Source organism: Kogia breviceps, chromosome 13 (genome assembly GCF_026419965.1).
Source record: "Kogia breviceps isolate mKogBre1 chromosome 13, mKogBre1 haplotype 1, whole genome shotgun sequence".
In the NCBI taxonomy this organism is placed as follows: Eukaryota; Metazoa; Chordata; class Mammalia; order Artiodactyla; family Physeteridae; genus Kogia; species Kogia breviceps.
In genome coordinates this window covers 13,653,471-13,675,888 of record NC_081322.1, presented here as the reverse complement: position 1 = coordinate 13,675,888, position 22,418 = coordinate 13,653,471, and the positions used below count along the sequence as shown (strand labels likewise).

The 22,418-nt window shown below is 34.2% G+C and overlaps 1 pseudogene; it reads right to left on the bottom strand.

Annotated features, from left to right (window-relative positions):
• Positions 1 to 548: 548 nt before the first annotated feature.
• On the bottom strand, positions 549 to 1,188 carry LOC131768229 (ras-related C3 botulinum toxin substrate 1 pseudogene; annotated as a pseudogene).
• Between the last annotated feature and the right edge of the window lie 21,230 nt (positions 1,189 to 22,418).

Sequence of the window (22,418 nt, the reverse complement as noted above, 5' to 3'; positions counted from 1 at the left end):
GTCTATTTAGATTTTCTGCTCTATCATGATTCAGTCTTGGAAGATCATATGTCTCTAGGAATTTATTCCTTTCTTTTAAGTTGTCCTATTTGTTGATGTACAATTGTTCATAATAGTCTCTTATGATCCTTTGTTTTTCTGTCATGTTAGTTGTAATTTTTTTTCTTACAATTTTGATTTTATTTGAGCCCTTTCTTTTTTCCTTGGTGAGTCTCACTGAAGGTTTTTCCAATTTTGTTTATCTTTCCAATGAACCAATTCTTAGACTCACTGATCTTTTCTATTGTTTTTTTTTTCAGTCCCTATCTCATTTATTTCTATTTTGATCTTTATTATTTCCTTCCTTCGATGAACTTTGGGTTTTGTTTTTTGTTTATTTGTTTTTTCTAGTTCCTTTAGGTATAATGTTAGATTGCTTATTTGAGATTTTTCTTATTTCTTGGGGTAGGGCTGTATTACTATAAACTTTCTTCTTAGAACTACTTTTACTACATACCATAGATTATGGAATGTTTTGTTTCTATTTTCACTTGTCTCAAAGTATTTTACTACAGCAGGAATGTTCTCTTTCTCTTCTTGATGGAAGTTGGGCACCAGACTTCTGGAAAAGCTTCATCACACACTCTCTTGAGGACTCATTGTGTAAGGGCAGAGCACCCCAGGTCTTTTACAGCAATGATCACTTGGCTATGGCTAATCCCTGGGGGTCATGATGGGAATCAACTTCTTCTCCTTAATTTCTCTGTTGCATCTTTATCATCCCTAAGACCAAGCCCTGGATGATGGGAATATTGGTATCCTGGGGTTGCACTTCAGGATACCACTTTGCACAACTATCTGTAAATGATGCCAAACTCATTAGACAAAAGCAACTAAGAATACATTTGTTTACAGATAGGATAGGGGACATAATCTGTCATCATATTCTTTTCCAGCTGTATCCATAAACCCATATTCACCAGTTTTCCATCTACTATAACTTTTCCAGAATCATTGTCAAAAAGAGTGGGGATGTATTCTCCAGGAAATGCACTGGTTGTGTAACTTATCAGTAGGCAAGTCTTACCTGCAGCTCCAGCCTCCGACCTCCACACACTTCACGGCCTCCCTCAGGGCTGTGGTCGCTGCTGCAGCGCTTGGATGCTGAGGTGAGAAGTGGCCGGCCCTGATGCCGGGACCACTGTCCATGCCACCTCTCTCTCCACCTGACATCAGAAGGCCTAAGTGCAGCAGCCGCCACCAATCAAATATGAGTAGAATTGTTCTTTAACTGTGAACAGATAGGTTGCTTATTCAACTAAATAATGAGACTAGCTGTGATCATGGGAGTCACTTAACCTCTCTGAACCTATCTTTCTTCTTATTTAAATGTGTGTATTTTGCTCTATCATTTTTATATTCTAAGATAAAAGCCATATGGTTAAGCAACAGAAGTAAATACAAAGTTCATAGGTTGTTGTTCATTTAAATTTCTTATCTCTATGGAATTTATGGATCTAATTATGACTTTCTAATCTACACTTTCAGAATATTTAGTCTTATTTTTGAAACAAGGTTGTCTAGGAACTGAGTCTTTTTATTCTCTTTAAAAATGTCAAATCTTGACTAGGTTATAGATTATTCTGAATAACCACAGTAGACTAAAACACGTCATTTCACAATTCACCCAAACAACATATGCTTTGTACTGAAGATTGCTGGAGTAGCTTTTCCAAAAGTTTTAGGATTTTCCAGTCATTTCCATAACAGTATATTCAGTGAAGACAAACCACAGCCCAAAGATCAAATCCATTCAGCCATTTATTTTTGTGAATCAAGTTTTTTTGGAACTTACCTATGCCCATTCACTTGGGTAATGCCTATGGTTGCCCTACAGTGGCCGAGTTGATTAGTTAAGATGCAATCTATCTGACATGCCAAGACCAAAATATATGTGGCCTTCTACAGAAAAATTTTGCTAATCCTGGAATTATCACTGTTCTCATAAACTGATCTTTCAAAAGGTAGTCAGGATTCTCAATCAAATTCTATTACAGTTAATAGTGCGTTAAACTAAATAAAAACCAGGTACTTAAAAAAGGAGCCTGCAAAATGCAATATTTATGATGCAATGTGTGAATACTCATCATCATGTGAACTTCGTGGAGCCTACTTAAAAAAGCAAATGTAATTTTATATGTTGAAATACCTAAACGATTAAAAAATGTAATTATCTTTGCTTATTCCTAAATGTTTTAGATTTTTAAATTAGGATCTTAATTAAAAGATGTTGATTGTTAATTTCAATGACACAGAAAATAAGTTGAAAATTTTTAATTATTTGAAAAGTTAAGTGATTTTTATTGGTAGTAGAGACATAAAAAGATCAAAACACTTTCTCCTTTACAATAATATTTAAATTTTTGAACATTTTATTAAATTTAATATTTATATAGAAAAGTGCATGAATCAATAAGGTGAATGAATTTTTACAAATTGCACACACCAATGTAACTAACATCCAGATTAAAAACAATTTTTTTTGTTTCCCAGTGTATATAAAGTTATGTTTACTTTATACTATAGTGTATTAAGTGTGCAATAACACTGTGTCTAAAAAAATCCAATGTACATACCTTAACAAATTCTTTATTGCTAAAAAATCCTAACCATCATCTGAGCATTCAGCAAGTTGTAATCATTTTGCTGGTGGAGTGTCTTGCCTCCGTGCTGAGGGCTGCTGATTGATTAGGGTGGTGGTTGCTTCAGGTTGGGGTGGCTGCAGCAATTTCTTAAAATAAGACAACAAAGAAGTTTCCTGCATCGATTGACTCTTCACTTGAACACTTAGAGGCCATTGCAGAGTTATTAATTGGCCTGATATCAATATTGCTGTGTCTCGGGGAATAGGAAGGCCTGAAGCTAGGGAGAGAGGTGGGGAACCACCAGTTGGTGGAGCAGTCAGAACACACAACATTTATCAATTTAAGTTCACCATTTTATATACATGTGATTCGTGGCATTCCCAAACAGTTACAATAGTCACATCAAGATCACTGAATCACAGATCGCCATAAAAAATATAATAATAATGAAAAGTGTGTAATATTATGAGAATCACCAAAAGGTGACAGGGAGACCAGAAGTGAGCAAATGCTTTTGGATAAATGACCCTGATAGACTTGTTCAATGCAGAACTGTCATAAATCTTTAATTTTTAAAAAACACAATTCTACAAAGAGTGACAAGGCACAAATTGCAAAATTTCACATTTATGTGAATGCTCACTCCAACCATCAGTCTAACATATAATCAATGTTTCCATCATGCATATGCAGTGATCTTTATTTTTCCACATAGGACAGAAATAAAAACTAAGTTCACTTGCCTTTTAATATATTACAAAATTTTTACTTTTACTCTTAAAAGTCAATTTCTACCTTTTTAACTACCCCTGTTTTATGGCTGAATCAAGTGATAGGGTTGCAATTGCATACATTCTGAAAACTTTATACTGACATATTTATAAGCGCTCAATAAGCCTCTCATTCAGTAGATCCAGCAATAATTTTGTAAAAATTATTAGTTAAAAGTAGAGACTCAACCTAGAACACTTACATAATTATCTCTAACTAAGTCAACCCTATGTTTTTGGTTGGATTAGTTTAACACCATTAAAAAAGCAAATAAATAAACAAACAAACTCCCAGTGAGTGGTAAGTAGAATAATCTCTTGGCTAGCTTTATGTTGGTAAAGAAAAATAAAAATAAGAAAAATGCATCCAAATAATTCAGCAAAAAAAAAAGTAAAATAAAATAAAGAATCCATTTAGGTCTGAATAGTTATGCAAATATTTCCTAGGAATTCTAAGGAATACCTGGTTTAATGTAAAGGTATTTCAATACCTGCTTACATCTTGCTGTACTTTGAACCTGACCTTGCACATAACCTCAGACATCACACCAGAGCCAAGACTCCCCTATGGACAAGATACTACACTGCCTACTGAGGTTCAGACATACTACAGGCAGTGGCAGAGTAATCCTATCTTTGTCTTAAAGAAAACACTAAATGAATTTCTGGTAATCCTAAAGTAACATGTTCCAGAGATTCTCATTCAGAGAAACAAGTCCACTGGTGTTGGGAAAGGTATTATGAATTCCAGGACACAATTTATACAATTATATGTGAAGAGCAATTATTTATACAATAGGGAAACTTCAAAAAAATTGCCTTGCTTGATTCAAATAATATAATACATGGACTACTGAGACTCAAATGGGAAGGTTTTTTATTTTATTTTATTATTTTATTTTATTTTATTTTTTAATTGAAGTATTGTTGATTTACAATGTTGTATTTGTTTTAGGTATACAGCAAAGTGATTCAGTTTCATATATATTATTCCATTATAGGTTATTACAAGATAATGAATAAGTTCGCTATGCTGTACAGGTCCTTACTGTTTATTTTATACATAGTAGTGTGTATAGGTTAATCCCAAACTCCTAATTTATCCCCCCCCCACCTTTCCTTTTTGGTAAACATAAGTTTATTTTCTATGTCTGTAAGTCTATTTCTGTTTTGTAAATAAATTCTTTTGTACAATTTTTTTTAAGATTTCATGTTTATGTGATATCATATGATATTTGTCTTTCTCCATCTGACTTACTTCACTTAGTATGGTAATCTCTAGGACCATCCATGTTGATGCAAATGGCATTATTTCATGCTTTTTTATGGGTGAGTAATATTCCATTGTGTATATGTACCACACCCTCTTTATCCATTCATCTCTAGATGGACATTTAAGTTGCTTCCATGTCTTTGTTATTGTAAATAGTGCTGCTATGAACATTGAGGCATATGTATCTTTTCGAATAAAAGTTTTTGTCTTTTCCAGATATATACCCAGGAGTGGGATTGTTGAATCATATGGTAATTCTATGTTTAGTTTTTTCTGGGAACCTCCTAGTGTTCTCCATCATGGCTGTACCAATTTACATTCCCACCAACACTGTAGGAGGGTTGCCTTTTCTCCACATCTTCTCCAGCATTTATTATTTATAGACTTTTTGATGATGGCTGTTCTGACTGGTTGAGGTGATACCTCATTGTAGTTTTGATTTTCATTTCTCTAATAATTAGCAATGTAGAGCATTTTTTATGTGTCTGTTGGCCATCTGTATGTCTTATTTGGAGAAATGTCTATTTAAGTCCTCTGCCCATTTTTTTGATTTGGTTGTTTGTTTGTTTTTTTTATATTGAGCTGTATGAGCTGTCTGTATATTTTTGAGATTAATCTCTTGTTGCTCACATTGTTTGCAAGTATTTTCTCCCATTCTGTAGGTTGTCTTTTCATTTTGTTTACGGTTCTTTGCTGTGCAAAAGCTCTTAAGTTTAATTAGGTTGCATCAAATGGGAAGTTTTTTAAGAGTACCATTTCAGCATTTCTGAAATGATTGTAGGGAAGTAAACTAGATCTTTATAGTTACTAAAAGAAAGTTTAAAGTTTTAAATGTTGCAGAATATTGACCTCCCCCTTGCCATCTAATTTCTGGATAATTTGTAAACATATCAAAGCAATCAATCAATAGCATTCCAACTATTTACAGATTAGACATTTGAAAAATCAATATCCTCTGTTATGGTTTTTCAGTGACCATAATTAAATAGCTAATTATGTACAAGAGGATGACAAGGTATTAGAAAAAACAAGAAATAAATATGATAACAGATTTTATGAAACATATAACGTAAAGCATATTTAAACTCAAACATGTAAAAAATAATCTCTTCTTCTTTTTTTTTTTTGTGGTATGCAGGCATCTCACTGTTGTGGCCTCTCCCATTGTGGAGCACAGACTCTGGATGCACAGGCTCAGCAACCATGGCTCATGGGCCCAGCTGCTCTGCAGCATGTGGGATCTTCCTGGACTGGGGCACGAACCCGTGTCCCCTGCATCAACAGGTGCATTCTCAACCACAGTACCACCAAGGAAGCCTAATCTCTTCATTTTTTGAATTTTTGGGTCATATTGATTCCCTAAAATCAGGGAAAGCACAACAATTGTGTTAAGTGAGATGGAGGAATAAACCCTTCTGGAGGCAACAATTCCCAATACCAGTTGAGTTTTTGTCTTGAGTTGAAGTCATCTTTCTACCTGCCATTCTCTTCAGAGTTCCATGAATTTCTGCTCATAGCAAGACCTGAAAGGGTCACTTTAAACAAGAAATAAAGTCAGACACAGGGTGAATTTTCAAACTATATAAAAGCCTAGTGTTTTTCCTGATGAAGATATTTTGAAACAATCAAAATTTTATTTAAGTATTTTTGAGGTTAAATATTAATCTCCATGGGTTTACTCAGCTATGGTAATTGAAAATATCAAAGCTTTTTAAATTAAGTGGTTCATGACCAAGAAAACTATATCCAGAATTTGTTTAAACAAGATAAGACATGAGATAACTAATAGATCTTACAATCATTTTTATGAACTCAACTTTCAAAAATTGAACTAAATAAGCACAAAGTTAAAGAAACTGGAGAGGGGGGAAGACAAGGGTATTGCTTTATAAGAACTAAGGAGAAAACAAAGAAGCTGGCTGTTCACTACTCATTCAGATTCTCAAAGGATATTGCTGTCATCTGAGACAAAAGAGACAATTCACATCACACATACTTTTAGAGAACTTTCAGCAAAATTCTGCATTGGAGTTACTATCTGGGTCACAGAAACAGGAAATAAATTGAAAGTTCAGAATATTAAGCTGAATGGCATTAGAGGTTATCACAAATACATGCTGAAAGCAATGATGTCTCAACCTAGAAGCTTTATTAAGAAAAAAATAACTACAGAAAATGTCTCCAGATAACTCTTTCTCTGTTTGTTAGTTTGGATCTCTGTGGTGTTACCCTGCCTGGAAGTGTGTGTGTGTGTGTGTGTGTGTGTGTTCACATGCACACGTGTGCACACACACACGTACCTGGGCACAGTGCTAACTTATTACATTCATGTGCTAATGAAATTTCATATTATAGAAAATAATGTCTGCCTAATCAAGATCTTTCACACATTTCACTTTATATTTATTATTCTGATTTTTTTTCTTAAATATCTCAGGCCACCCCTTCCCACCCTCTGTGCAGCGAGTTCTTTACATTTTTCAGTATAACTGCTCTTCTGGTGCTAACACTTACTAAAGTACCTTAAAGAGACTAGTGAAAGAGACTAAAGTGACCCATAAAATGGGAATCTTTGACAGATTTAGCCCAAATCAACTTTGGCCTTTGAAATGTACCTTAGGACATGTCTGCTTATATGAATCTCATCTACAGCCAGCAGCTGAATGTCACCTCACTTGATCACACTAGACCAGAATAATCAGAGAGGGTGGCATGGCTGCCATGTAAGGGTTCCTGACTTATCAAAATTTCTCTAGACAGAAGTTCTCTCTTACCCCTCGATTTGTTGCAGGTAATATATAACAATATACCAAGCTCTCAAACAGCACTTACAAACATCTGAAGTTGTATCAAGCCCTGAGTATACTAACACAATTTAAATCAACAAATTGTTTTGTTTTGGGAAAGAAAAAGTTTAATCTAATAATATATTAATCTCTTTGGCTAGATGCAAATAAAAATCCCAACGTGTTTTTATTCACTGCTGCCTACACATAACCAAAGCTAACATAAAAAAATGTTCTAAGATGAAAGTGCTTGGAAATATGTAAAACAATTAATTAATTGACAAGTAAAAAATATTTTTGAAGCTAACAAAGGTAACATAAACATCAGGTTAATTTGTTTAATTTTTTTCTATTTTAAGCATAATTTATTGTAATAGGGTGTCTGGTGTGTGGTTCTATAATATTATAATATTTGGTTCTGTACCATAGTTTAGATTTTTTAATTAGTAGTCTTTATTTTTTAGAGAAGTTTTACATTTATGAAAAATTGAGCAGAGTACAGAAAGTTCCAATATAATCCCTGACCCTCACACACACATAGTTTCTCCTATTATTAACAATTTGTATTAGTGTAATATATCTGTTATAATTGGTGAGCTGATATTGATACAGTATTATTAACTAAAGTCCATAATTTACATTAGCATTCACTCTTTGTGTCCAAAGTACAATATGTATTTATCATTATAGTATCATACAGAGTAGTTTCACTGTCCTAAAAATACCCTGTGCTCTGCCAATTCATCCCCACTTCCTTTTCCCCAAGCCCCTGGAAACTGCTGCTTTTTTTATTGTCTCTCTAGTTTTGCCTTTTCCAACATTCCATACAGTTGAATTAGACAGCATGTATCCTTTGCAGATTGGCTTTTTTCATTTAGCAATATGCATTTAAGTGTCCTTTGTGATTTTTGTGGCTTGATACAAGGCTCATTTCTTTTTAGCTGAATAGTATTCCATTGGATAGATGTACCTCAATTTGTCCACTCACCAATAAAGGACATCTTGGTTGCTTCCAAATTTGGGCAATTATAAATAAAACTGCTATAAACACTTGCTTGCAGGTCTTTGTGTGGGCAGTTGCTTTCAATTCATCAAATACCTGAAGCACAGCTGCTGGATCATATAGGTTTAATTTTGTAAGACTATGTAAGACTATATTTAGTTTTGTAAGAAACTGCCAAAGTGCCTTACAAAGTGACCATCCCATTTTGCATTCCCACCAGCAATGAATGAGAGTTCCTATTGCTCCATATCCTTGCCAACATTTGGTATTGTTTGTGTTTTGGATTTTAGCCATTGTAATAAGTGTCATGGTATCTCCCTGTTTTAATTTGCATTTCCCTAATGACATGTGATGTTGACCATCTTTTCATAAGTGTGTCAACCATGTGTATATGTTCTTCAGTGAGATGTCTGTTGAGGTCTTTGGCCCACTTTTAAATTCAGATGTTTGCTTTCTCATTGTTGAGTTTTAGGAGTTCTTTGTATATTTGGTTCCAGTCCTTTATCAGCTATGTATTTAGCAAATATTGTCTCACAGTCTGTGGTCTCACAGTCTTTGCATTCTTCTAACAGTGTTTTTGCAGAGCAAAAGTTTTTAATTTTATTTAAGTCCAGTTTACTTTTTTTTTTTTCTTTCATGTGTTGTACTTTTGGTGTTGTATCTAAGAAGACATTGCCAAACCCAAGGCCACCTAAATTTTCCCCTGTGTTATCTTCTAGGGTTTTATAGTTTTGTGTTTTACACGTAGGTCTATGACACATTTTGAGTTGATTTTTGTGAAGGATGTAAGGTCTATGTTTAGATTCATTTTTACATGTGAGTATCCACTTGTTCCAGCACCGTTTGTTGAAGACTCTCCTTTCTTCATTTGTTGCCTTTGTTCCTTGTCAAAGATCAGTTGACTATATTTATGTGGGTTGGTTTCTGGACTGTCAATTCTGTTCCATTGACTTGTAGCATATTTCAGTTGTTATTATTATTTTTTAAATTTCTGGTTCATTGTATAACACTGTACTATGACAAGCAAAATTTTTCTTTTAAAATTAGTTATAGAATATTATATGCATTCTTATATAACTAGTTAGAACTAAAGAACTTCATTTTGTTCTTTTTAAATTAAAAACTAATGGATTTATTGGGACAATAATATTTGCTAAACACAAATTGGCTTTATAGAAAATCTTGGAATTGCCTAATCCAAGGACATGTCTATAGATTAAGATATTTATTTGCAGGTACATAGATAGTACTATAAAATAATTCAGAATAATGAAAAAAGATTTTAATTAATAGTAGTAATAACAGTAAAGTTTTCAAAATATTATTAGGTATATAAAATTTTTCTAAGATACTTCTTTTTTTAATCCCTTAAGAATGCATTTTAGTCAATGAGTTTTCAACATTTAGAGTCACGGACACTTGATAATAAATAAAAATCTCTCTTTATATGAAAACATTGAAATTCATTCAAATTCTCTATGAAATTTGAGGAGTTGATGTTTCTTTTGAAACACATCCATGGATCCTAGGATCAGAAACAATCAAACCAAGCACTCATAAATTATATTATCAGAATTCAACAAAATATTAGTAAGCATTAAGTGATTTTTCTGGTTTCTGTAGTCAAATAAATTTTGAAAATTTCAAAATTAATAAAATTCAGCAAAGTTGAGGCTTTTATAAGATAGTGCCTCTCAGGTCCTTGAATATACTAAGGTACATCATGGTTATTCAAAGGGGGCATAAAGTACATAGCACTTAAAACTAAATTGAAAATGGAATCATTTTTCTCCCTTTCTTTCTTTCCCCAGAGCATCTTGCAGGAATTGTGTCACCGGGAATACTCTAGAAAGAATAAACTAGTCTAATGTTCTGTAACGTCTCTGACGAAGGCTTTGTGTAAAATTACATGATGTGCAATCATCCTATTTGTATTTCTTCTTCCTATAGTCCTTTAACATTTCTAGAACTACTTTAAGTTTTAATGTATATTAGGGCAATGTGGCATCTGAATTTGATAACCAGGGTTCCAGTGTACCCTGGAGTTGGTGATCCTAAGGATGAGAGAGAAGATTCCAGTCCTTAAGAAATACCACTGAGGTAGCCTAGAGTGTGCCCAATACCTCAAAACATTGACTTAGTATCCTTTCCTTACATCCTCAATTCTTATATATGAAAGATAATATATGTTATATATGAAATCTTTTCCTGATTCCCCAACATGTACCTCTTCCAACAATCCTTGAATAATTGAGAGTGAATTCATTTTTTTTCCTGTCCTCTATGGACTTCTGTCATTTCTCTCAAGTTGTCCCTTATGGCATAGTTTTTCTGTTCTTCTGCATAATATCAATTTAGAGACAAAATTAAGTTTTCATTCATTCAATTGTCCTTTGACTTTATTTCATTCAGCATCAGTGTTTCAGCTCTGAGATTTTGAGCTCCTAGGCAGAAAGTGTTATAACAATTTAGCTTGATTTTTAGAGCAGTCAATATTTCAACACACATATTTAAATAATTTATTATGAAAATTATTTTAAAAATCAATGATGCATGTCATGACCCCCCAAATATTACATGAGCTATTAAATTTATTTAGATATATTTCAAGCATTGTGGCTAGAAATTATGCTAAGATGATTTTTAAGTTCACAGGGTAGGCACTTGAGAAGTCTTATTTTAAGACCACTTTTTTTGGGGGGGGTACTTTTATATAGGAAATTATTTGGGAAGCTAAGAGGTGGGTCCAGGCTTTTACCTGGTGGTAAAATAAAGAGGTGGGAAGAAAAGTTTGCGAAAACAGTTTGAGAAAATTAGGAGAAATGAAAACCCATTTCCCCTTCCTACTCTGTATTACGTCATCAGGAATACATCAATGTAGCTTAACATGTTTATCTTTTAAAATACACATAATGCCTGAGAGAGATTTGTTTTCCATGTGTTTAATGTCTGTTTCTGTTGGTTTACCTGCTTATCTCATTCAATAACTGCACATTCCTTGATGGATCTTTTGACTCTTTGTTATAAATAACTCAATGCACGCACTGAACAAATGTTTCAGTGAATGAATGAATCCCTGCCAGCTAGTTGAAAGGAAGGTTATTTGAGAATATAAATATTGAGAAGTAGGATAATTTTAACTTGGTTGATATGTAGCAACGTGAAGCATGAAGGCACTGAAGCCCTCTCCTACCCCACAAAAAAAGCAAGTTATTGCCCTGTCACAGTGGCTTGGACTATTAGCCACTTGGTAAAACTCAATAAATGTCTTTTAGACTGTTTGAGTAGACATGGAAATCTCAAGTTGCTCATATTAAATTAATAAAGATAATTATGGATATAATAAAATGTAATAGATATGAGGGTCCAAAGGAAACAATGGAAAATTTGTGGGGAGAAGAATTTTAAAAACATAAATTGGTTTTGCTTTAAGAGCTTTTGGAGACTTCTGACAGCCTATCATTATGTGAGGGGAGCAGGTGTTTTCGTTGTTTCTCTAGCTCTTTCCTTTAGTCATCTTTCAAACTTAAAAGTGAATTACTTCACTTTAAGGTGTGTAATAAAAAACCCCGTTTGAATGGTTAAATAATTAGAAAAATATATATAATTGGGCAGATCTTGAAAGATACATTCTGAAATAGATGTACAAATAATAGATGTACAAAATAATGTCTATAAATGATAATTGCTTTCAAAGTGTCTTCATTATATAAGCAAGTTTCTGGTGATTCCACTTGTCAGTCCTCTCAGTTTGAACATATTCTCAAAACAATTTAGGAAATTAAATCAGGTAGATGCAAAATCAGTATATGAGCACAGCTATAAAGGAGCAAAGTGCTGTCTGTCCAAGAAGTTCATCACTCTAAAATTATTCCTTTGTTGAAATTACTCAAAACACTAAACCATGGGCTATTAAGTATATTCTGTAGGGTGCTATATGAAAGGCATTCTTATGGTAAGGATAATGCTACCCACAACATATCAGTCTATAAATTCCAACCAAGTTAGCAAACTATTATGTGACTTGGGAAACATGCATTCATGCTGCAATGAATGAGTTACCTCCTTTTTACACTCTTGCCTCGGAAGGAGCAAGTGTAATATTTGACAATAAGTAAGCAAGTTCAGGATGATGTCATTGAATGAGATGTGCCAGATTTTCTGAGGAATAGAAAATTGATAATGTAACAAGCCAATAAATTCCCTGTAGAGCTTTGTTACATTTTTGTTTTTATAATTTAAGGACAGTTATTTCAATAATTTAGACTTTTGTTGAACCTAGAGCTTTTATTCTGGTAATAATTTTTAAAGCATATAAAATCAGTTTATCGTACCTATGTTCAAATGTACCTGGATATTTCATATAAGCCCCTTTCTCCTTGTAACATAAATTATAATTTTTTTGTGGTTTGACCACTGGTGTTAAACTTAATTACATGGTAAAAATGTATAAAATGGATTCCAGAATTAGCTGAGTAGGCATTGAAAACATATCCTTGTCCCAGTGTTTAATTATTTCACAAATAATCGCTAGCATTTAGCCTTTTTTATACCTTTTTGAATAGACATTTGTAAAGATTTTTTTTTTAATTTTTGACTGAGCTACATTTTTGTTTCATTTCCTGATTTGGAAAAATATATATATATATATATTCTTGCAAAGCCTTAAAGCATGAGTTTCCAAAATGAAAATTCAATCAAAATGTTTGACCATAAGAATCATTAGTAAAAACGGTATAATTTTATATTTAACCCCTTTATAGCCTGTTTTAAGCCTAAAAAAAGTAAAAAATAAAGCAACCTCCCTGGTTTTTTCTTTTCTTGTTTGTATCTTCTGGCACAACATCTGCTCTTTCCAATGTCCTAGCCTACCGAAAATAGACCGAGATTTTTTTGTGTCACATATTCCACATCTATAACATCAGGCATATAGAAGAAATTTTTTTAACTGTGGTTGAAGGTCAGGAGAAGATTCATGTTCAGTACACTTATAATATAGTATCACTATACATATAACTGATAGTATCCAAAGGACAAATTTTGTCCTCAGTGTCATAAACCTGGGACAATGTCCACTAATGTCAAGTATGCTGTGATGTCTCAAAATATCTAGAGACCTTCACCTTTGGATTGGCTTCCACATCACATTAAAAACACAAGAAACAGAATTTTATCATTTTAAATATAATTTGTCTATAATATTATTACGTATTTTGACATCACCTCAATACACGAATTACTTTTGAAAAAGGTTTGCTTCGTGGCAAAAGTTAAATCCAGCCCCAAAGAATGAAGAGTTTCTATATAAAAGCAATTCAGATATATCTTAAACAAAAGCAGTATCAGTGGTTTAAGTAGCTACTTTGACTAATACCTTTTCTAATAAATAAATTCTAATTTGTTTAAAATAAGCCACCTTAAAGATGACTCTTAGAGATTATATTTTGGAATGTAAAATAAAACCAAAGGGGAAAAGGCATAGGTTTAGGAAAAAAAAAAAGGAAGTCTCATAAATATGTGATCAAATAATTTACATAATTCTTTTGAAAAGTGATCTTTTGTAAAGATCTGAGAGACAACAGAGTCCAGTGGCTGGGAGAGCAGAGTGAGGCCAGGCTACCTGTGTTTGAATGTGGGCTCTGATAGGTAATAACTCTATGACCTTGGACAAGTTACCCAAACTATGTGCCTCAGTTTCCTGATCTGTAGTACAATGGATGTACTGATAGCACCTATTTTGTTGTCAGAAAGATTAAATAAGTTAATAATTAAAGTATTTATATATGCTCATATAAGAGCAATTCTTAGCAAAGAGTAATTCTTCCTTTTTCTTTTCCATTATAGTTTATTATAAGATATTGAATATAGTTCCCTGTGCTATACAGCAAATCTTTGTTCTTTATATATTTTATATATAGTAATGTGCATCTGCTAATCCCATACTCCCAATTTACCTCTCCCCCCCACTTCTCTTTTGGTAACTATAAATTTGTTTTCTATGTCTATGAGTCTGTTTCTGTTTTGTAAATAAGTTCTTTTGTACTATTTTTTAGATTCCACATATAAATTATATCATAATATTTGTCTTTCTCTGTCTGACTTACTTCACTTAGTATTATAATCTCTAGGTCAATCATAAGGGCAATTATTAACGTGTATTAAGTACTTAATAAATAAACAAAATAGATTTGAACTCATGCTCAGATGGTGATTCTCATAGCCAGATACATAATTTCTTCATCAGTTTGCATGCCTGTTATATGAAGAGATATGATTTGTTGAATCCTATACCAATTAACCATATTAAGATTCTTAAAATGTTCATTGAAATGAGATTAGAAAGCAAGGAATCAGGACACAGAAAATAAGGACTGGTTTTTATATGCAAGAACTTCAGAAAGAGAATGAAGCCCATTATTCAAGTAAAAGATATTTCTTACTACTCCTGAGTAAATACAGGAGAACAACCCCTAAAAAGAGAAAATAGATTAGGGCTTTATTTTAAAATTACCAAATGAGAACTATAGCAAGCTCATAGGAAGAAAACTGTATGAATTACCATGAGTTAATGTGCACTAGTATCCTTTCTGCTAAGCTACACATGTTGAATTTCTAGGTATAACTACATTCAGGAAAATGATCCTTAATATAAATACCTAAGTTACAGCACTGTGTATCTTTTTTCTATGAACTGTATCACTATATTAAATGTTATGACCATAAGGAATTGAGGTAATAATGTCATTTATATTTCTTATTAAAACTCTTTTATTGGGCTTCCCTGGTGGCGCAGTGATTGGGAGTCCGCCTGCCGATGCAGGGGACACGGGTTTGTGCCCTGGTCCGGGAGGATCCCACACGCCGCGGAGCGGCTGGGCCCGTGGGCCATGGATGCAGAGCCTGCGCTCCACAACGGGAGAGGCTACAACAGTGAGAGGCCCGCGTACGGCAAAAAAAAAGAAAAAAAACTCTTTTAGTTATTATTGGCAATAAACACTAGACACCTGATTTATTATCTCTTATGTTAATCCACATATTTGGTTGCAAAATGTAAAAGCCAACCCTGGTTAACATAAGCAGAAGAGAAATTCAAAGAATGTGTGCTGAGTAACCGATCAAAGTGATGGGGAAGTGAGTAGAGAACAGCTTAGACAACAGACACTGAAAAATCAGAGCAACAAAGGGAGGTGGAGAAGCCAGAAGCCTGGTTACTCACTGCCCTGGCTACTCAGGGGCCACCATAAACCTTCAGACTCTGGATGGCAGTGCTTGCCACTGCCACAGAGGTAAATTCTGAACTCCCCTTGCTTCTTGGGATATTTAGAGAAGATTAGAAGCTAATGGGCCAAATCTAGGTCATGGACCCTGATCTTGTTGTCAAGGGTTATGGAGAACAAGTATCTGAACTTTCCAGCATCCACTGTGCAAGGCAGAACAATACTGTTATTGTATTCCAGAAACATATGTTTAAATGCAGGGTGACCAAAACCAGTAAATATCCACTACACCTGTCATGCTGAGTTGGACAAAAGAGCATGTATTCTGAAATAGACAGGCTGGGTTTGCATTCCAAACGGGAAATTACTACCTGTGAGGTAGTCCACAGCGTACTAACATCTTAGGACTGTTATTTTTGCCACATATAAACTCCCATGTAAACGATATCACACACCATATGAAAGTTTGTTGTGAGAATTAAATGAGATAATTTATCTAAGGTGAAAGATTCAAAGAAGTTATGTAATGTGTACTATTTAACACCCCCAACCCACTTCCTTTTGTTTTTACCCAAAAAAAAAAAAAAAAAAAAAACAAAAAACAGGTCTTGATATTGAGAACTCTACATCTGCAACTGGTGTGGAAACTTTCTGTTTTACGTAAAGCACATCAAGCTGGTGTGGGTGGATATTCCTTCCTGTTGGATGGAGAACAAAACCTTCAACAGGGAGCAGCTGCAAACACTGGAGAGAGGAAAAGCAGAAAGCGTGACAAGGCTTAATCATTTAAATCACAGATTAAGTCAACATAATAGCAGAGAAAATGCAGAGTTTTAAAATGTGTGACTACAGTGGCAAAAGCTTACGGGGTCTTTTCATTGGGATCAACAGAGGAAATGAACTAAATGAACACAATTTCATATCTCCTGAGAAAAAATAAAGAAAAGAATTCATAAGTAAGTGGTTTATTTTACACATAAATTTATTAAAATTTTCTTTACATGCAAGCCCTTATACAAGAGAATACAAGCGTTAACTGCTTGGAAAACCAATAATAAGTAATAAAAGCTATTAGCTACTAAACTTTCTTGAGATCTCACCGTGTACACGACTAAATTAATCCAATTTATAAAAGACCCTTTTCCCCCTGTCATTGAAAAACTAAAGTAGAAAACAAAAGCTAAAAGCTTTAAGGAAGGTGATATTTTCCTCAAATAATACAATAGTGGGCAAGAAAGCAGGGGCCATCATACATCATTTTATACAACTGGGAAGTGGATTGAAGACAATCTTTTGAAACTGAGTTTTTCAAATGCCAACAATTCTGATGTACCAAAAATATAGTAAGTTTACTTCTCAGCTGGTGCTACCACAGGCTAATACTACTTTAAAGTTTTCAAGTTAATGGTTCAAAGGATCCCAGGCTCTCCCTCTGTCAACATGAAGTCAAGCTGCATACAGTGATGAATATCTGATACCTTGCTGATATAAAAGTTTCATCTGAGACTCTTTCTCGCTGGTTAATTAATGTGGTAGGGAATGGAGAGGGCTCTGGAGAGAAACCTTCACTGTGCATTACAGGAGGGGGTCATCTCTACTTCAAATGAATCAGCCCCTCAGTATTTTTAAAATTTTATTTATGAATGTATGAATTTATGTAGGTATTAATTCTTTATTTCCTCCTTTTTTCTAGGTATGATATACTACCCTTACTTACAGGGTAATGTGATTGAGGGTTTCACCAAAGACAGTCCATTCTGTCACTGTGAAGATATTTTTAAGAGCGAATAGTTATCATTTTCATACCTGTTATAAGCCAAGAGTAATGGAAATTCCAAGTGATAGATCATGTTATTTTTCAACTTAAGACAAGGATAGAATGGAGGTTGTTTTTGTTTATGTTGTTTCACAGCTTCAACTGAGGCAACACTTCAAAATGCTTAGGCTCCTAGAAGATCTGAATTTGTGGCATATTTGGAACACCAGCAGTAATCTTCCTGAGAGCATCATCAACCCCACTATTTGGTTTGAATGGAAACATACAGTACATGTTAAGGGAGAAGTTAAGTGTGCAGTTTTGTCTGTGCCTCTTGGACTCCAAAGTTCTGAGCAGAATGCTCAATAAACAGTGCCCAGGACAGGCCTGTAGATTACTTTGTCCTTGAACTAAAACCTCACAACCAGAGATCTAATGACTCTCAATTTACATTCCAGACTTCATTTTCTTGTATCTGGAAGTCAATAACATGGTTCACCTGACTTTCTGTCTCTTTTCTCGACTGCAGCCTCAGGCTGTCCATATAGGTTGGAAGAAGACAAACACATGCATCTTGGGCACAATGTTGGATGTATTTATCGCTTCTTAGATAATTGACATATTGAGCAGATATTAACTGAAAATTTATCAGCTAAAATCTTATGTATCTGGAGTGGATAAATCATGGAGTAATTTAACAAAGGTAACATTTATTAACAACATTTGCTATCAACTTTCTATAAACTCTCGTCTTTATTGAAGTTAAACTTCAGAAGGAACCCTTTCAATATCATTTTATGAAACATTATAACATCGAAGACAAACACTGTAATAGTTGTACTCTAAAAATAATGCAAACAAATCTCACATATGAAAATAACACATCATGATCCAGATTTATTCTCTGAAGCCACATGCAGTTGAATATTTAAAAATCAATTATTGTAATGTATCATATTAATAGACCTAGGAAAAAATTACACAATCATATCCAAACTTTTTGAAAAAACTTTATCAAAACCTTGATTTTAAAATTAAATATACATTTATAGTTATTAACATAACATGCAAAATAGGTATATGTGCTTGTGTACTTAGTCCTAAATTCAGCATATTACATAAGAGAACTTTTAAGGTCATTTCCACCAATGCCAGGAAAAAGACAAGCTTGACCACTATAGCTAGCATTATATTGGACATATCTGCAAATGTAATTAAATAAAGCAAATAGAATCATAAAAATTAGAAAAGAAGTAAGATTATTTCTAGGAAAAAAATGTAAGACAGACTTTGAAAATAACAATAAGATAATTTTTAAAAATAATAGGATATAGGGCTTCCCTGGTGGCGCAGTGGTTGAGAGTCCGCCTGCCGATGCAGGAGACGCGGGTTCGTGCCCTGGTCCGGGAGGATCCCACGTGCCGCGGAGCGGCTGGGCCCGTGAGCCATGGCCGCTGGGCCTGCGCGTCCGGAGCCTGTGCTCTGCAGCGGGAGAGGCCACAACAGTGAGAGGCCCGCGTACCGCAAAAAAAAAAAAAAAAAAAAAAGGATATAAAATATTAATAGTTGTCATAAGAACAAATAATAACCAGCTAGATCATATCGTGGATATAAAGATACCATTTAAATAATGCAAAATATGTTTAAAATTCTAACACATAAACCTAAAAAGAAATGTAAAGTAATTACTGAAAAACAGCAACAAAAAATAGATTTGAACAAATTGAAAGACATATCAACCTCATGGATAAAACATAATTAAACATCCAAAAGCTGTCAATGCTTTCTAAGTTAATTAGAAATTCAATACAATTGCTCTACAAACAAAAGTAAAGTCCTTTACTCAGTAAGTATAAAATGTTATTTAAAAGTTTCTGTGGAATAAAAGAATAAAAAAACAAAAAATTTCTCAATAAACATTGATCTAAGAAAAGCAAAATGTGTGTGTGCTTATGTGTGGGTGATAAGGAGGTGACGGTGGAGCTAGTGTGTCAGATATTTAAGCATATTAAGTCTCCATAATTAAATGAACATCATATTGATGCATGAATGTGTACACAGACCAATAAAACTGAATAGAAATTACAGAAATAAATCCATGTATATAATGAAATTCAGTACATGATGAAAATGGCATCTCAAATCTATAGAGAAAAGATACACTTGCTAACAAATTAAATACTTGAAGAAAAAAGATAAAATTAGATTTGTACTTATGGAATATATTCTATATATCCCAATATAAAAATATTAGTACTCTAAATAGTAAAGAAATTAGAAAATAAATAAACTATAAGAGCATTATAGTGCTAATAAATAATAGAGGGACGTTTGTTTAAAACCTGAGAGTAGGGAGAACATTCCTTTAATAGTTTTCAGTTTTTGTAGGATTGCTGGAACAACCTTATCACAAACTAGGTAGCTTAAAAAATGGAAGTGTATTATCTTTCATTTCTGGAGGCTAGAAGTCCAAAATCAAGGTGTTGGCAAGACTGGTTCCTTCTCAAGCCTGTGAGGAACCACCGGCTCCAGGCATCTCTCATTTGATGGCCATCTTCTCCCTGTGTCTCTTCACATCACCTTCTCTCTAAGTGTGTGTCTGTGCTGAAATTTCCCCTTTTGATAAAGGCACCAGTCATACTGGAGTAGGGCCCATCCTAATGACCTCATTTCAACTTGATTATTTCCATAAAGCCTGTCTCCAAACAGGGTCACATTCTGGGGTCCTGTGGCTTCCTACTCTAACATATCTTATTTGGGGGAGTCAATTACCTAAGAATAACTCAGAAATCCAAAACCATAAAAGAAATACACAATAAAGACTACACAAAACTATAAAAATTCCATGTTTAAATGGTTGTAGAGCAGAGAAGAAATTCCATAGAAAATGGCACATGACACTCAGGAAAATAATCACTAATAAAAGAAAATGGTCCTTAAGAAATGAAAAGAAAAAGATACAACATTGGAAAAATAGCCAAGAATATGGTGAGACACATTACAGGAGAAAAAAAAAAGCTTTTAAGAATATGAGAAGTTAATAATAACTTTTAAAATGTTCTATCATTTCTCACTTATTAGATTTGTCAAGAGTTTGACAGCGTTCTTCATGGATGAGGTTGTGGAGAGAAAGGTCACTTTTTACCTTGAATGAGCAAAATGAAAAAGTCAAAGGGATATGGCAGAATAGGTAACCACTCTGTATATCCATTTATCCACTGACCCAGCAATCCCACTTCTAGAAATCTAGCCCCAAAACACAGGGAAAAATATGAAAATCTTTATGCACAAGATTGTTAATTGTGGCATTATTTGTTAGCAAAAGAATGGAAAGAACCCTAGTATCCATCAGAAATATATTATAAAAACAAATTTAATTAGAAGGAAATTGTGAATTCTACTGAGTAGTCTTATTGGTGAAAATATGGCAAGACGCTTCACCCCAGCTGCCAGCCTCCTGCCTCAAGTGTATGTCCACACCTTAGGTCTTCTCCTAAGCAGAATGACTCAAAACCAGCACATCACACTGCCTGGAAGCAATCGTGTGACTGAGTGTTAAAATCACCAGAAGCAAGCCTCAACTGGAACCCATATCAGGAACCCATGGATAAATGCCTCGGTGACCCCATATTTCAATATCATATTGAGTGCATTCTGTACTTTACAGGTGTCCTACAGAATCCAGCTCCTTTCCCCACTGCAGCAATGCTGATAATGGCCCTTATTTTGGCTTTTCTTCCTTGCTTATCTCACTTTCCCTTTTCCCTCCCTCCTGTTCCCTTAGATTACCTCCCAAATAAATTACCAGAACCCAAGTCATTGCCTCAGATTCTGAACTGGAGCTAACCCAAACTAAGATAACAGGAAAATTTACAATGGAGGGATCAGGCTACGATCACCTGAATATACTTACCGTATTTACCGTGAATAAATATGAGATGGTCAAATACCAAATATGTGTGATACAATATTCACTTCACAGCAATATCAGTAAGGATTCCTGCCCAATCCATCCCTCCCAAACAAATTACACTTAAGCCTGTAGAGTCGCGGTCTGCAACCTTTTTGGCAACAGGGGCCGGTTTCATGGAAGACAATTCTTCCACAGATTGGGGGGGGGGGGGGATGTGAGCAATGGGAAGCGGAGCGATGGGGAGCAGCAGACGCAGCTTCTCTCGCTTGCCCTCTGCTCACCTCCTGCTGTTCGGCCCTGTTCCGAACGCGGACAGGTACCAGTCTGTGGCCTGGGGGTGGGGGACTCCTGTGTTAGAGCTTATTTCCATATTAGAACAATACAAACAAGACCACAGTGCAAGAAGCCAACAGCTTAATAAGGTGAGACATTCTGTAAGACAGCTGGCCTGACTTCTTCAATGTCATGAAAAACAATGAAGACAGACTGGCCTAGATCAAAACACATTTTAGAGATAAGATAACAAAATTCAATGAGTGAATCATTTCAATTCTCATTCAAACAGCCTACAATAAAAAGACATTTTTGAAATAAGGGATGTTTTAGTCTGTTCCAAATGCTGTAACAAAATACCACAGACTGGCTAGTTTATAAACGACAGAAACTTATTTCTCACAGTTCTAACGATACAAACAATGGTCCTCTCTTCAAAGAACTTGTATGTGACCAAAATAATAAGAATTTCAAGGAAATATAAGGGCCAAGAAATAAATTAAATAAGAAACATTATAAAGAGTAAAGGTGGAGCAGGCAGCTGGTAGATTTCATCCAGGCCGACCAAGCAAAGGTACTTTGAGGAGTTTTAATTTGTATGAGATATGAGAGATGATAAAACAATGAGGAGAAAATTTGGTGAGAGAATATTCAGAAGAGACAACAACTAAAAAGAAAAAGAAAAGTTTCTGAAATGGAAGTAAGTTTAGTCTGTTCTAGAAATATGCTGTCCAATAGAAATAATAGAATATGCAAGATAATAGAAATAATGTGACACATAATTTTAAATTTTCTAGAAGTCA